We start from the raw sequence: 17167 nt of genomic DNA, 5'->3' as shown, positions 1-17167 counted from the left end.
CTGGAAATTAATTAGCGCTTGTCTTTTTTTTTGCAAGTTAGATGTTGACTTTATTTTCAGAAAAGTTGTGGATTTCTCTACTTGTAGATTTGTTCTTGTAAAAGCGGTATTCTGTTCAGGAAATAAAATAAAACTTAATCAGAGGCTGAAATCTTATTTCATAATTTGTAGCTGCAGAAGAGTGATGATGCCATGAGCAAGATTTCCCCCCCAATAATTGAAAACCTCTGATTTCTTCCTGTGGCTTTTCCACCTCCGGTATAGTCCTTTTAATTGTGTGGAAGTCATGGGAGAAACAGGAGCAGGGGAGGGCTAACATCAGCTAGAGGTGGCAGTTTCTGGTAAATACTTTCATTCTGTGGCTCTTATGGGTTCCAAGTGATGAATGGTGTAAGTTATGCAACAGAATTTCAACCAGTGGATCTTAGCATTTTCTGAACAATGTTTTCCAATACGTCTTTCATCCCCCTGATGTAAGACCACTTTGTTTCCCAGCTTATCTCCAACCTGTGGCTTGATGTTGAAGTGCAAACACTCATTTTTATTTTGATGTTCCAGTTTCTTATTTTCACAACTGAGTTTGCAAGAGCTGAGCTGTTCATAGTGTCACCACAAGTCAGAGGCAATCTGATGACATGTAAGAGCAACTACAAAGGTTCACAATTTTTTGTGTATAGCTCTATAGAACAAATAATTAGTTTTCAGGTGTGCTCACATGGGGAAGTATATTGCAATTTGGACCTCTTGTGGCACAGTCCGGTGCAATTTATATCCTGGTAATCACACAATGCATGGAGAAATGTGCTCCAGACTGAACCTGACCTGTGCTCCAGCTGGATTTTTTTGATCCAGCTGTGGGGATTCTATTTTTTGAGCCAGGCTGGGAGGATCCCCCAGCAGATGGAAGGATCACTTTAAAGGAGATTTTCCCCATTAAAATGGCCTTTCTGGTGTGATCAGGCACATGCTGTTCAAGCTGTCATTCCATTCTTGGCCTAAAAATGCTTATACTCTAAACCAGTGGCCTCCAACCTTTTTCGGACCATTGGGGGGTGCAGGCTCTGTGTGTGTGGGGCACCCCCGTGCTTGCAGGTGGGCGTGTCGCGCTCGCGGGTGGGCATGTTGCGCTTGCAACACACCCACCCGTAAGCGCAACACACTCACCGTGTGTGGGGGGGACGGAGATCCGTGTCTGCAGCCCAGTTCAAGGAAGCCCATGGACCGGGGGGGTTGGGGATCTCTGCTCTAAACAAATGGCCCTGCAAGCAGATCTGATCCAAGATGTCCTGTTGACTGAGGGCAAGGTGATTCCATTCTCCGTTTCTGCATATGGAAGCAACTTAGTTTGGCAGTCGATTCTTACTTCATGGGATTAGTCAACTTTATTATGCATCATGTATATGGTCGTCCTCTTCTTCTACCCTGTATTTGTGGTATGCAACAGCTTTAAAAAAGAGAACAGTACTGCTTCCAGCAATGTTATTAGAAATACTGTTAAACATTTTTCGGAGTCTTTATGTCATCAGTGCAGTTCTGACAGAAGACCTGTCTACTCACGTTCACAAATCATTCAGGGCATGAGCAATATGTCTTGTTACCTTAAAGTCAGCTAGATCTTTTTCTTTAGTGACTGTAAAATGTTTAAGAGGAGAACGATATTTTATTGTGCAAGATATTACTTTAATAATAAGCAACCAAACGAAAGCCGATATCTTGGATCAGATGTGGCAGCCAGAAAAAATATTAAAGTCCTTGTTGGAGAAAGTGGAAGAAAAATAGCTGCCTCAAGGTTTACATTAAAAATAAAAAAAAAGCGGAAAGGTGTTGAAATTGCATCGTAAATTAACTTAAGATAATCACTGTTACTTGTCATGATGTTGTTTGCTTTCCTTCCTGTCTTGTTATTTCTTAGTAAATATGGTTGGATCAAATGCTTGAGGTGAAATCCTTACAGTTTCTTTAAAGAAATATAGTCAGTGTTGTTTTGCAAAAGTAGGCTGAAATGTCTGATTTGGATATAAATGTATAATTAACCCCTTTTCATGAGAAATTAACATTCATTTTTTAAGGATTAGTAGGAAAGAGCATAATACAGGGCAGGTTTTGCATTCTCTGTAACTGTCTCCAGGGACCTTTAACACTCTTACAGGATTAGTGCCGGCAGTGATTCATCTGGTTACTATGCATACAGAAGTAGTGCACAGCTTCTGACCATCAAAGAGGCTTTCCTAATTATCAGCTTTTACAAGTGAACACAGAAAGATTAGAATATAAATATTGTAGAAAGATGGCTTTAGGGTGCTTGAGGGAGCAAGATAAAATGTGCTCTTCCCTCCAAGGAATAGGAAGATTGTTGAATGCAACTTTTCAGTATTGTTCATGACATGACAGTATTTGCAAGATAAATTTAGAAAATAGTCTTCTGATGGTGCCTAAGTGCGGATAGTAAGTGTCCCTTTATATACAAGGACATTACATACTTCATCCTGCCCTGTTCTAACTGGGAATACATATCCCCTTGAACAAAAGAAGCCCATTGTACTGTGATGAAGTGAGCTAAATCTTTCGAGAGAGGGGCATGGCTCTGAAGCAACTTAGGATGGCTGAAGTCACATGAGTCAAATGCAACAATACCTTCTGTTTTGAACCACTGAGACTGATCCTACAGTTAGGTGCTGTATATATGGATCAGTGTTAACATCCTTTCTCTCTCCATCCCTTCCAAACTCCTCTCCTCCCCCTTTCCTTTTCCATCTCTTCCAAACCCCTTTCCAGCACCACCCGTTCCTCTCCCACCCCTTTTAAAATCCTTTCCATGACCGAAAAGCACGGTAATCTATGCATCCAGGTAAGTGGGGCTCATTAGCCTTGGAAGGCAGCCCATATAGGAGAAGGAAACCTCTGATTTCAATCCTCCACTGCCTTGTGGCTATATCCACCAATAGAAAACCATACTATTTCCTGATTTACATCTAAGAAAAATGTGCCTGTCAAATTCCATCTTGCCAAAAACTTTTGGACTTTAAATCTAAGAGTAACTTTCCTGGCAAAATCCAGCTTGCAGTGAACTTTTGGAAATAAAGTTCTTCACACTAGTACATGCCTGATGAAGTGGGTTTTTAATCCACATTCATGTATTATATGATGATTTCTAGTGACATGTTAAAGGTACAGTGGTGCCTCGCTTAACAACGATAATCCGTTCCAGGAAAATCGCCGTTAAGCGAAAACATCGTAAAGTGAAATAAAAATCCCATTGAAACACATTGAAACCCATTCAATGCATTCCAGTGGGGTAAAAACTCACAGTCCAGCGAAGATCCTCCATACGGCGGCCATTTTCGCTGCCTGTATAGTGAGGAATCCGTCCCTAAACACAGCGGGGAGCCATTTTAATTACCTGGTGGCCATTTTGAAACTCCCCATCAGGTGTTTGAAAAACATTGTTTTGTGAAGAATCGGTTCCCGAAGCAGGGAACCGATCATCGCAAAGTGAAATTCCCCCATTTAGACCATTGTTTTGCGATCGCAATTGTGATCGCAAAAAGATCATCGTAAAGTGGATTCATCATAATGAGGGGCAATCGTAAAGCGAGGCACCACTGTATTGCCTATTTTTTCATTTACTACTATTTTTTCAACTCCAGCATGAACTCCTTGCTTTTTGCAGCTTCTAGAACCTTCTAGCTGGGTCACCCACCAAGGTAAAGTAGCAGGGAACAGGGCCAGAGCTTGTAGATTTAAACAACTATTGCCTGGATTGCTAACATACCATTTATGGAGAAACTGACTGAGAGGTTGTTGACTGACCAGCTGCAAGCATTCTTGGAGGATACTGATAGGATGGATCCATTCCAATTGGGGTTCAAGCTGTGTCATGGGACTGAGACACTTCTAATCAATCACCTTGCTAGATGACCTATTATGTGAGGCTGACTGGAGGAGTGTGACCCTGTTGGTCCTCCTAGACCTCTCAGCCACCTTTGATACTGTCGACCACAGTGTCCTCCTGGATCAGTTACTGAGATGCGGAATCGGAGGTCTAGCATTACGCTGGCTCCGTTCCTTCCTTGATGGCCAATGCCAGAGAGTTCAGCTCGGGGAAGCTAGTTCGTGCCCATGGACGCTACAGTGTGGTGTTCCACAGGGGTTGATCATCTCCCCCTTGCTGTTTAACATCTACATGAGGCTGTTGGGAGAGGTCATTTGGAGAGTCAGAGTTTGCTGTCATCAGGACACTGATGATACGCAGCTCTTATCTCTCTTTTTCCTCTTCAGCAGGGGAAGCTGTACAGACCCTAGAATGCTGCTTAGCCGTGCTGCAGTTATGGACTGGACGAGGGCAAATAGACTGAAATTGAATCCTGGCAAGACAGAGATCCTGTTGTTGGGAGGGCATCTTGATCAGTTAGGGGGTCTGTTACCTGATCTTGATGGGGTCACACTCAGCTTGAAAGATCATGTGCAAAATCTGGGTGTGCTCCTGGACCCGGCCCTCTTGATGGAGAAACAGATTCTGGCTGTGGCCAAATCAGGTGGTTTGTAAGCTGCAACAAGTGCAAAATGCAGTGGCCAGGCTGATCACTGATACATTTAAATTTGATCATATTTCACCTATCCTGGATAGCTAGCAGTAGCTGCCAATATGCTTCCGGGCCAAATTCAAGGTATTGATGTTAACTTATAAAGCCCTTTACAGTCTAGGACCTTGCTACCTGTCAGAGTGCCTCTCCCCCAGGTCATCTTCCCATCCCACCCGCACCACCCAGTCTTTAATGTTGTGGGTGGCCACTCCAAAAGAGGCCTGGAAAGCATCAACCAGAATCCGGACCTTTTCGGTAGTGGTCGCTCCACTCTGGAACTCTCTCCCTGTGGAGGTGTCACTGGCTCCCACCCTCCTCAGCTTCCACGAGCAAATTAAAACCTGGCTTTTTACCTGGGCCTTCCCAAGCACCACCCTTTTGTAAAATTATGCTAGCCCGTTGTCTGCCATCCTATGTCCTGGACTGGGGATTTTATTCAAGGGGGGGGGGGAATAGGGTTTTGTTTGTTTACTTCTAATATGTTTTATGTGGTTTAAATATTTTAGCTGTAGGTTTTATAATATTTTGTAAGCCGCCCAGAGTAGTGGCTTGCTCACTAAATGGGTGAGGTATAAATTTAAATAAATAAATAAATAAAGATTATACCATATGGGCTATCTAAGCAAGATAAGTTTCCAGGGCAGTAGAGCAGTCCAGGTGCAGTCAAATGCACTTTTCGCAAGTTGTTGTTGGCTTTCCATTTTATCAATTGACTGGTCACTAAAATGTGTTATCTGTCTCACTGTGCATATTTCCATCTTTTCCTTCCCCAGTGGTGCTGCTGCAGCTGTTGCTGCTCACCATTGTGCTACTGATAGCCAAGGACATTGCTTAATGAAGTGTTTATTAAGGTTTTTAAGGCAGCATAATATCTAACATAGTATTTATTGTCCTAGATGGGCTTTGTAATGTGTATTCAACAAATGCTGACATTGCCAAGCAATATCTGAGTTTTTTAATATGTAAAAATTATAGTTACTCGCTGTCACATTGATTCCAGTTTATGGTGTCCCTTTACAGAGTTTTCTGAGTACAGGATACACAGAAGTAATTTAGTATTTCCTTCCTCTGGGGATGCCTTGCGACTGTATAGCTTGTGCAGCTTGCCCAAGACCAGATAGTCTGGCTCTTTTCTTACAAGGCACAGTGGAGAATTTAACTCTTGATTCCTGGCCAGGTGCTCCATTTCACCAAGATTGCCCTATAGTAGACTCTTCCAAGCTGTTTGTATAACTAGGGTTTGTATAACTTACTGTAGCTAATTGATGATGTGTTCTGATTTATGCGTAGATATAACTGGAAAACTTCAGAGTACCCATATGCTTTACGTTGGCAAGTGTAAATAAAATAGGGCAGGGGAAGAAGGTAATATAATGGGTGAGACTGTGATCTGATGTCTGGGTTTGTGTAGGAAAAAAGCTAGGGCGATCGCTCATAGAAACCATCATGCCATTGCCACTGCTCAAGTAAGATTTGACAGCAGCTCCTGTTGGCATTTATACATAGGCTAGAAACTGAGTGGAGTTCATGTGAGATCGTGTAATTTTCTGTTGTTGATTTCAGCTACTTGACAAGGTGTTGGAAGTGTGTCTCAGTCACATGCCAGTTTGTGTGCTTGATTGCATAGTTGTGATACATGCTGGCACCTAGTCAGATAGCCACAGCAAGTTACAAAAAAAACCCCTATGCAAATATTAATAGGATTTTGAGCATAGAGCTAGAGGTGGATAGAACCGTTTTATCCATCAGACAGCAAAATGTCTTAGATTGGCCCTGCTAAAAGCAGTCTTTTCCAATCTTACCAGAGAAGAAAATTCTGCTACCTGCTTGGCATCTAAGTTAAGGAAGGTGCCACCCTTATCCTAGCACAGTGATGGCGAACCTATGGCACGCGTGCCACATCTGGCATGCGAAGCCCTTTCTTCTGGCACACGAGTGAGCAGCCCACCTACCCACCCTTGTGGAAAGAAACCTTTTGAAGTGGCTGCAGCTGGGATCCCCCCTTTCTCTTCCTGTTCTGGGACCTTTAACTTCCTGTCCATCCCCATGATTCCCCCTGTAACTTCCTGTCCGTCCCCATGATTCCCCCTGAAACTGCCACTTCCTGTTCTGGTTCTGGTCTTCCAGGTGGCATTGCAACCACTGGTTGCTTCCTCACCCCCTCATTTTGGGCACTCAAGCAGAAAAAGGTTTGCCTCCACTGTCCTAGCAGCACTTGAGATTGTCAGCTGCCCTTGCTGCCCTCTGTACCTCCTAAAGATTATACTCTCCCACTTCTGGTAACAAGCAAGATCAGAGGCTGCTCTACTTTGTTATTGCTAGTTGTGGAATTATTAATTAACTAATTAAGTGTTGGTGTTCTGTTTTATACTTCATATGGCATTACCAGACTTTTCTTTAATGGGAATGGGATATATTATTCATTATTGTCTTCCTTTGTTGTACATCACTTTGACTATTCTGTAGATATCAGAGTGATATAAAAGTGAAATGATTGATGATTCAGGATTATGTGCATGTCAGTTCAAAGCATAAACCAACCATTAAAATTTTGCTAGCCGTGGTCAAGGCAGCCAGCACAAAATTTGTGTTATAGCTCAACAAGACTTAGCCTGAGAATGTGTTCTGGAGTCTGCCAATCAACCTTGCAAGTCAAAAATAATATGGAAGAGAATGTCACTGCCTGTCCTTATCAGTGAAGGCCGAAGCCAATACCATTTGAAGGCTTAATCAGTAGTTATCTCTCTCTCCCCACCCCCTTTTTTTAAAAATAAAAAAATCTAGAGTAAGCCCAGAATTTCTGATCTAGATCAGAACCTTAGCTGTGGGATGGGGACAGTAGGAAAGATTCAGTACTACTGGCTAAGTTTCTAAAGCCATGTCAGATTTGATCTGGAAAATTACAGTTCTCATCAATACGACTAAATCCTGTGTGAAAGTTGGTTGACCTGGATTTTAACTCAGCAAGCATTTATGTAGGGAAAACTGGGCCGCTCATTATCACATTTCTTCAAACACTGTAGTGCCAGTTGCAACTCATTTGATCATTACAGGGCATTTGAGATAATATGAATGATACAGGAACCTAGTGATAAATTGGTTAATGGCTTAAACTGCCCCTCTCCTGCCTGTTACTGTGATCATTTAATGCAGTGTGATGGCTTGCTGTTTTTCATTCCACTGTTCATGTTTCGTCAATTAATGTTAGTGACTATATTTTGGTACAGTTTGTCTAAAAGCTGCTTTCCCCTGCTCATCTTTCAAAAACTGCTGTAGAGAATTGGGTTAGCTATATGAATCAAGATGCACAGTCTTGTAGTGTGTGGCTATTGAGATGTTACACTCCCCTAATATGAACCTGAGATGCTTTGTCCATTATTTGACTGCTTCCACTCACATGAGAGTTCCATGTGCTTGCTCTGTAAGAAGCAGCTACTTTGGTTTATTTCTTTTGTAACTGAATTGAGTAGATTAAGATTTATCCATTATTATGCCTTATCCCTGGCATGGCAGTTGAAACCAGGAGATGAAAGTCCATCACTTTCCTTTCCAGGTACCTGTTCCCCTAGAGAACAGGTAAAATCATAAGGATTGGATGGTAAATAAGTTAAGATGAGTCAATGGTTCTGAAAACATGGAGCACTTACAGGAAGTAAAAGTTGGGAAAGACAACTGAAATGAATTGGATAGGAAGTCATGTAAAGTCTAGGCTTGTAGGAGAGGAAGACTGGACCATCTAGTCTATATGATTTAATGTTGAGCCAATCAATCCCCACCCGTTTTCATAGGGCTGTTCCTTTCTCATGGGGATTCAGGGACACCAGAGATTTCTTGTTTTAATGGGTTGTGTGTAATTGTAATATATGAGGACTCACTTTTCCATTGGATAGTTGAAGAACAGTGGTATAGAGAGTAAGCTCTGTTAATATCTGCATCTCTAGAGCACTATATGGTACTAGGAAATATGGTAAGAAAACAGAATTGGTAGTGCAAGAACAAACCCTGCTGAATAATCTTGGCTTTTAAAGAGAACAATAAGATAGAATCATGGCTTGGATGACATTCTAAACGGAGTACTGTATTTCTGGTTTAGTTTAGCTGATTGTCCGTCTGGAAGGACTTAAGGGAGAGTACATGCACTATAAACCATGGTTTACAGAATCCTTGCTTGCAATTCTGTAATAAATGTGGTTATTATCATTTTACTTTCCCCCCCTCATATTGGTTTTCTCCCATAATGAATTCCAGTTACTTTAAAGATTTCCTGTAAGGTAAGTACTTGTCTCTTAAAATCAACCCACACAAAGGTTATTTGCACTCTGTAGACTGGTTATAGTGAAAGAGCTAGGTTTCTCAGTTAATAAGGGAAAAGAAGTCTGTGGTCTCCATTAGACTAATTTAAAGCAAGGTGAACTCAAAAAAGATTCAATTTCTGAAATTCATATTGTTCTTCAATAACAACATGAATTAACTGATTTCTATAATAATCCAAATATGGTGGTTTGCAGTCAGGTTTGGACAACTGTTTGCTTTTTGTTTTGGACAGCATTTCCTGTTGTACCCCTATTCTTTTTTCCACAAAATAGTGCTCAGTTCAGTGTACTTGTTTGATGCATGGCTATCATTTGGTTCTATGAGCTTATATATATGTTGGCTTTGCACCGATCACACATTTCTGTAAAACAAGGTTATCTTTAAAAAAATAATTTACAAATTAAAAACTAAATTTAAATGGGAAAATGGATTTGACATTTTTAAAATCAATTATTCATTCCTTTTTTTAAAAGTCATTTATTTTGTCAACTCTTATGCTCCCATGGTATGTGCAACAAAATTTGGTAGTTGAAACTTGCTGAGGTTTCAATGTTTTGGGCTCATTTTAAATAACGGGTCAAAGAGCATGTCTGGGAATATGAGAAAATCAATCTTAGTGACACAGGAGAGAAATCAGCTGATTTAGAAGGTCTCCTTTGTATCTTGTTTCTGTTGAAAATGGCATAACTACTTATTTCTTTACATGCTTTACTTCCCCCTCCTTTTGCTTTACATTTCAGCTCTTAAAAGGCTCTATAATTACATGAATCAAACTGCAAACTGAGAAAGAAGTATGCAGATGCTTATGTGGATCAACCAATACATGCATCTGTTTATTCTGCAGGATCATTATGCATATATGGTTGAACACAGGTTGAACCACCTAGTCTTATCACACCCCTCTTAGTGGAGTTCAGCTTCAGATTTCGGTCCCCATCCCATTCATTGCTAACTACAGTTGGTTCAGCACCTCCATGGCTTCATCTGAAAAAAGAGAAAAAGTTCAAATTACTCAATTCATTGGATTTGTATAGATGGAGAATAGCACTGGGGATGAAACATAGTAACCTCAGAAATTTGTTTTGAAACTCAGAGCTTGTACAACTTTATTTTCCAAGATCTGTTGAAACCAAACAGGGATAAGAGCAGAGTCAGAATAATACCATAGGCAACTGTGTTGAAAACTGCTGTGATTCTCAACTGCTGTGAGAATCAACAAGGTTATGTTTCTGCTGTCTCTTTCTTAGCACAGGATAGCTATCAAGATGATCCAAACTGCTTTTGTTCCAAACTGAGTTTGAAACCTGGTTGAAATGGAAACCGATAATCTATGTCATTCAAAATCAGATTGTCCAGCACCATCTACATGAGCAGCTCATTAGTCACCGAGTCTTTGATAGAAGCAGAAAGGTCCTACGTGTCTTTATTCAAGAGTGGCTACATATCCACCACTTTAATTGAAGCTAAGATCATCTGTTCTTGCAAGGAAATATTTCTAACCAGTGGGAGGCAATTAGTTAGCCCACCCATGCTTGCTGTTCAGTGGTTAATCATAAGAGGTGGTTGTCAAAGATCTTTGGAGTTCACCTAAAAGATCCCAAACAGGGTAGTGTTGTGGACATATTGATAAATGTTGCCCCCCCAAACACACACACACACACACACACACACTAGAATCCAGTTTTCTAGCAATTAAGTTACAATGGGTAATGGTTGTTGTAGGTTTTTCAGGCTGTTCGGTGTGTTCTGGAGGGTTTTTTCCCCCTAACATTTCACCAATCTTTGTGACTGGCATCTTCAGAGGACAGGAGTTAGAACTCTGTGTTCTGGTGTAGTATGTGGGTGTCACGTTCCCAGGGGTTTCAAGAGCAAAGTCTGATAAGCCAGTCCAATATCAGAAGTTCAGAGGATGCAGAGCCAATATCAAAATGGCAAAGCCAAATCACAATCCATAAGTCGAGGTGAGGGTCCAAAGCCAAATCACACAACATAGTCTGGGGTCAGAGTCCAAAGCCAAGGGTCCAGAGAACAAGGCTCAAGGTATTCAGGAGCATGGATGCAAGCCAGAGATTTGACGTTGCTTCCACGAGCTTCCCAGCCATCTGGGAGCTGATTATATAGCAAAACAGTCATTGAACTGCTGGAAGCCTTTCATCCTGTCAAAACTAAGGACTAGTTGACCTGATGTTTCTGCGGGCAGCATTCAAGTGATCCTCTGACCTTTGCGTCATAAGTCTTTGCTGAAGTCTAACCCTCACCCTGGTTACTGGGGGAGGAGAATTTGGTGACGATCCAGCTGTCTGTGCTTCTAATCGCTCAGCATTCTCCTCATCTGTAGTTAACCCCTCAGGTTCCGGTTCTTCAGCTGAACTTATGGCAGTGGGATAGTTGAGCATTTGCAGCTGTGAGATCAGCTTTTTGTCCTTTTCAGGAGATTGGGTGATTATGGTGATCACGGTGTTTTTTGTTATGGGTGATCACTGCACACAATAGAATAGCTAATGACACCCATCAATCAGTGTCAGATCATCTCCCTCCTTATCACACCAATACATACCTCCTGAAAAGGACAAAAAGCGGGTCCCACAGCTACAAATACTCAACTATCCCACACACTACATCAGAACACAGACAGATTTCTAACTGCTGTCCTCTGAAGATGCCAAACACAGAGACTGACAAAATGTTAGGAAGAAAAACCTCCAGAACATGGTCAAACAGCCCGGAAAACCTACAACAAACATCGGATTCGGGCTGTGAAAGCCTTCGAGAATACATACAATGGGTAAATTTTTTGAAATATTCAGCAGAGTTTGCAGAGCAGTTTACAAAATAAAGAGAAAATGGACAGATAATAAACACATCATTCTAAATGAGAAGATAAATTGTTAAAACTTGGGATAGTAAAGGTCTCTTTATCCAACGTTGGCATCAACTGAATCTTTTTTGGAAAAAAACCCACTTTATTTAGAAATACAGATTTTCAATTACATTTAACACCAAATGGACTTGGTGTTAATGGGACAGGAAGGATTGTTTATATATACCATAAAAGTCTGCCACATAGATGCAGTATCCTTGGGATCTGTTTCCCCTCATGAAACATGCAGATGATGTATAAGCTTCTCAAGAGGAGCAATATAGAGAGCCTTTCAGAACCAAGCTTCCTTGGAGACAGTGGAGACATCCATGCAACTCTGTATAAGAAGAAGGTTTCCTGCCACAAGTTAGTTTTGAATATATATATAATCAGACTTTGCGTTTGCTATCTGTTTTTTCAGATGACATATTATTTTTATTATTTTTCATATTATATATAATATGTCATCTGTAAAATCTAGATAGCAAACACAAAGTCTGACTTCAGTAATTATGGCAATCTCTGAAATAACAGAGGACCCAAAAGAAACTGTATTCGGACAGAACCACTAAAAACAGCAGTATGTCCTGTATTAGAGTCTTTCTGGACAGGGAATGGAACAAATACGCAGTGACACTACTAAGAAAGTTTTGTCTTTCTGGTCACCAGCCAGATGGTGGGGCATCTGGGAAAGAGCTTCGGCAGATTACCTCTCTGCATGGGCAGGTTCCTTACACTTCATACTGCCAAACCTAATGGAGAAAGCCTTGCCCAAGTCACTGGACAGCATTGTGTTAACACAGTAATGACAGAGTGATATTACTCCTTTGCTGCCATCACTGTTTCAGAGTACTGTAGACTTGAAGATGAGTAGTAAGGTTTGGCTCTATTTTCCTCAAGATTTCTACCACCGATGCTGTATTTATTACCATGTTTTCCCCAAAATAAGACAGGGTCTTATATTAATTTTTGCTCCAAAATACACATTAGGGCTTATTTTCAGGGGATGTTTTTTTTATATATATATATACATCAATCTACATTTATTCAAATACAGTCAGGTCATCTTCCAGTTGTTGCACAATGGTGGAGGGCGAGGTTTCACTGAACTAGGGCTTATATTTGGGGTAGGGCTTATATTACAAGCATCCTGAAAAAATCATACTAGGGCTTATTTTCAGGTTAGGTCTTATTTTGAGAGAAACAAGATATTTAGACTTGTTTCATTGATCATGTCCTCTAACAAACCAGGAAGTATAGAAACAGCAGTCACCTGTGGCCAGGTTCACCTCTCCTTATTTGTGTAATCAAACAGTTTGGGGCCAGAAGCATATTTGTCCTATAAATACATTCCACCTTTATGGGTGCATACAAATATTTGGCTGCTCTCCTCTTACATACATTTATGTACAGTCTTTATAGTACATTTCTTAGGGAAATGGTGAATCTCAACTTTGTATTGTTTGCATGTTTCTGATTGCAGAAATTGGGGCTTGGAGGCACAAACTACCGTATGTTATGTTACAGTAACACAGCTGTTCAGAACACTAGGATTCTGTATTACTATGGGACAGATAAAAATTGCAGCATCAGTAGCAGGAAGGAGGGGTGGGTTTTACATATGAAAATCTGCTGCATTGTTAAATTATATTTCCTTTTGGCAACTCAAGGGACTTACTGTCTGATAGATCATTACTGCCATGCTAGATTGACATCTTGCTTTGGACATGATGTACCTGGTTGTTCCAACAAAGTACCACAACCTGTATCAATGGCTATAATTATCAGATTGTCACTGTTTTCTACAACATATAAAGATACATAATTCAAGCTGACAAGTACAAAGATTTTATTGGAATGACCTACGATACCCTAACTTCTCATTAATATACAGATGAATGTACAGTATCAATTAAGTGTAAGATGTGGCCTCTGGGTACTTTACCATTAATAGCAGTTAAAAATTAAGAGTGTGACTGTAAGTTGTTTTTGTTGAGATGTTTTCCCTCACAGTGTTGAAAAAGGAAAAAAACAAACAAGTTTTTATTTGAGAACCCCTGTAAAAAGGAGCATGTATATTTGTTCGTGTTTTAAATTATTATTTCCTTTTGTGGTTTTTGATTATACATTGGAATGGAGTAAAAGTGAATAGCCTTTAAAATGAAGCTATTGTTTATTCACAAATCAAATAAGCTACCGACAGCTGCCCTAGTGGCTTCCTCATTCAGTTAAATTAATGCCTAAGGCCTCAGGGTGAATAGTCTTCTGGGGAGAATGTGGGCAATTTTTTTTCTCTATTCCCATTCAGTGTATGGTTTTTTAGTGCCAAATCCTATTTAATGTGTTCATGTTGTGTTGAACTGTGTGCAAATTTATGCTGTGGGCCACTTGACAGACTTCATACTGTTAAAGTCACATATAATTTACACTGGAAAACGTAAGGTCTTTGCTTTGGAGCCGTGCACACTATTGTTTTTACTTTGGCTTAAGCTTCAGGAAAGCTGGAAGGAACATTTCTGTGGCAGAGTACTATGTTCTCACAAGCAAAACTTAGAAAGCCTAGCAAATTAATAAGGGGTTACCCAGTGTGGTGTAGTGCATAAAGGACTCTGGCAACCAGGATTTGAATCCCCTCTCTGCCATGGAAGCCCACTGAGGATGTGGAACTGATAAAGACACTTCTTAACTATCTCACCTACCTTGAAAACCCTATCAGGGTCACTTTAAGTCAGTTCCAACTTGAGGGCAAATGAATAAATAATTGATTAGGGCCTCCCAGACAATTAATCTGTAAGGAATCTGTATGATTTTGCTTAATTTCCATTTTTTTTTTTTTACAGAAGTTGTAAAGTACAGGAATCTGCCATGGGATGGAGACTTGCTATTGATAATATAGAAACCTGGACTAACATAATTTCTTTGGAGGTAAAGGTAAAGGTAAAAGGTAAAGGTTCCCCTTGACATTTTTAGTCCAGTCGTGTCTGACTCTAGGGGGCGGCGCTCATCCCACTTTTCAAGCCATAGAGCCAGCGCCTGTCTGAAGACAGTTTCCATTGTCACGTGGCCAGCATGACTAGGGAATGCTGTTTTACCTTCCCACCGAGATAGTACCTATTTGCATGCTTTCGAACTGCTAGGTTGGCGAGGAGCTGGAACAAAGTGACGGGAGCTCACTCCGTTGCGTGGATTTGATGTTACGACTGCTGGTCTTCTGACCCTGCAGCACAGGCTTCTGCGGTTTAGCCCACAGTGCCACCACGTCTGTGGTATAGCACATGACTTGTAGGCTTATACCCCATTACTCTATTTAGGTTCTCACACACCCATTGCAGCATTGTAAGTACCTTCAGAGGCTTAAGGGCTTATTTCTGCTCTTGGTTTTGGAGATGACAGGTGGCTCAAATCCTTCTTGCAGCTTTGCCTTCCTTTGTCACCACTGCTACTGCTATAGGAGTTGTCGAAGAGAAAGAAGGAGCGAATCAGGTCACATTGTGCCTTCTCTGTAGCACTGAAAAAAAAGAGTCCTTTTCCCCATGTTGTGAACATTCGCTCAAAGAGAGAGACTGGGTCCTGTTACACTTTTGGTGATCTTTCACAGGTGAAGTAGGAAGCTTTTTGTGTTGCTTCTACTATGTGGAAAAGCCCCACATGTAAAGAGAGGAGACTCTTCTCACAGTTCTTTCAGCCTAAGAAGTTTGGAAAGACGGTGCAGAGAGGCTGACCGCAAGCAATGTGGTCCATCTCAACACCTTCACCATATGAGCTCTGATTAAGAGAATGAGTAGTCTATCCAGAAAGCAACTACACCAGCAACTGTGGCTTTACTGCAATATACAGTAGTATGACACCAGTTATATTTTGCTTGTAAATTTGTTCTTTGTTTATCTATTTCTTTTTTCTGTCTCTTTCATCCCCCTGTTCAAGAATGACACTAGGTACTGCTTTTCCTTCAGCACACAAGTGAAAGAAAAAAAATCCCTTTCATATTTTAATTAACTTCTCCCAACAGCCTAGAACAGCTTGCATGAATTTTCACTAACCAGCATTTTTTTTTCCTTTGGTCATTGTCAAAGATCTAAGTAATGCCTTATTTGGGCATAAAATCAATTGGCATTTTAGTCTTTGCTTCACTTGAACAGTTCAGCCATGTGTTTAAAGAAGGACAATTCTGCTACTATAGATAAATGGAGAATTTTTTAAAAAAAAAATTACCATGGCCTAACCATATCAAGTGAAATTGAAATTAGGAGAGATTAGCCAGAGCTATCACATTTACATTTGTTTTTCCTGTGAGTCCCTGAAGAAGAAGCTTCTTTTGCTTCTTGCAGACTGGAAGTGTGTGGCTCCTAGAGACTACAAAGAGATATGCTGTACAGGCACAGTCTAAATCCCACTTGCATGTGTTCTATTAGAAACATGCCATTCAGTGTGTGTATACAGAGGTTTAATTTTTTCCCCCCAGCCAATTGAAGCAAATCTCTTGAATGCTTGGATGGTTTTGCCCTGTCAAATAAGAGCTTAGGTCTTGGAGTCTTGTGCTACTGTAAATGATTTACACATAAAGGCACCCTTTTTGCTGCCTCCATGTTTCTCACTCATCATATTATTTCTTCTTCTTCATTCCCTTTTGTGATGCATTCCAGGGGCAAGATTCGCCATTCACCACTACAGTAGGGGCATGGTTAGCAAGAGAGGGGAGCCTGGTAAAGGAATACTTTGAAATGTTAACAAGCAACTCTTTGGCAATTGTTTTACTGACAGCTCTGGAACTGGGTACTGAATCTTTCATGGGCTTTGCCTGATGTAAGGCGTCTTTGTTCTTCTGAACATCCCTTCTGTCTGAGGCAAGGGATCCTCTAAAGCTATCCAATATGCAGTTTATCTGCATACCAGATTTTCTTTCAGAGATAAAAACTCTCCCACCTCTCTGCTGTGTAAACAATCTTCTTGTGATTTCAGAGCACTTCAGTTTATATCCTCTCTTTGAAAACAAACCCCCTTAATGATATTTGAGCAGGAGCTCCAGATGTGACAGTTCCAGATGTGACTCTTCCCATGGGACTTTCCTAGACATTTCCCTTACTCTGAATAGTTTATTACAGCAGTCTTCACGTTCCCCATTAATTTATCTCTTCTTTCCCCTCTGCATGCCATTCAATTTCTTGCGAATCATGTTCACTGTTCAATGAACTAGTTAGAATAACAACATTGTGTTGGCTACAGTTCTTAACTCCTTTCTTTCTATATGTACAGATGTGACATTTTTAGTTGTATCAAATATAAACATTAAAAGTTACAGGGTATTCACTGGCCATACACCATTAAATCTGTTGTCAGAACAGGGAATTTATGTGGAAAGTGTAACAATTGTAGACTAAAAAGAAAAGGAAAAAAAAAGAATGTGGTTTCC

At 40.6% G+C, this 17167-nt stretch overlaps 1 protein-coding gene and 1 long non-coding RNA gene across 4 annotated transcripts in view; one reads left to right on the top strand and one right to left on the bottom strand.

The window, feature by feature from the left end:
* Positions 1–17167, top strand: part of GFRA1 (GDNF family receptor alpha 1) — a 251153-nt gene that overhangs the window by 80018 nt on the left and 153968 nt on the right. The window lies entirely within an intron of this gene.
* LOC144587919 (uncharacterized) overlaps positions 1233–17167 on the bottom strand; it is a 29495-nt gene continuing 13560 nt past the window's right edge. The window contains exon 2 of the long non-coding RNA XR_013543169.1: positions 1233–9881. This is a non-coding gene — a long non-coding RNA (uncharacterized LOC144587919). The remainder of the gene's footprint in view (positions 9882–17167) is intronic.

Source organism: Pogona vitticeps, chromosome 3, assembly GCF_051106095.1.
Source record: "Pogona vitticeps strain Pit_001003342236 chromosome 3, PviZW2.1, whole genome shotgun sequence".
In the NCBI taxonomy this organism is placed as follows: domain Eukaryota; kingdom Metazoa; phylum Chordata; class Lepidosauria; order Squamata; family Agamidae; genus Pogona; species Pogona vitticeps.
Note: the sequence above shows the minus strand (reverse complement) of the source record. Positions and strands in the feature narration are given on the sequence as shown.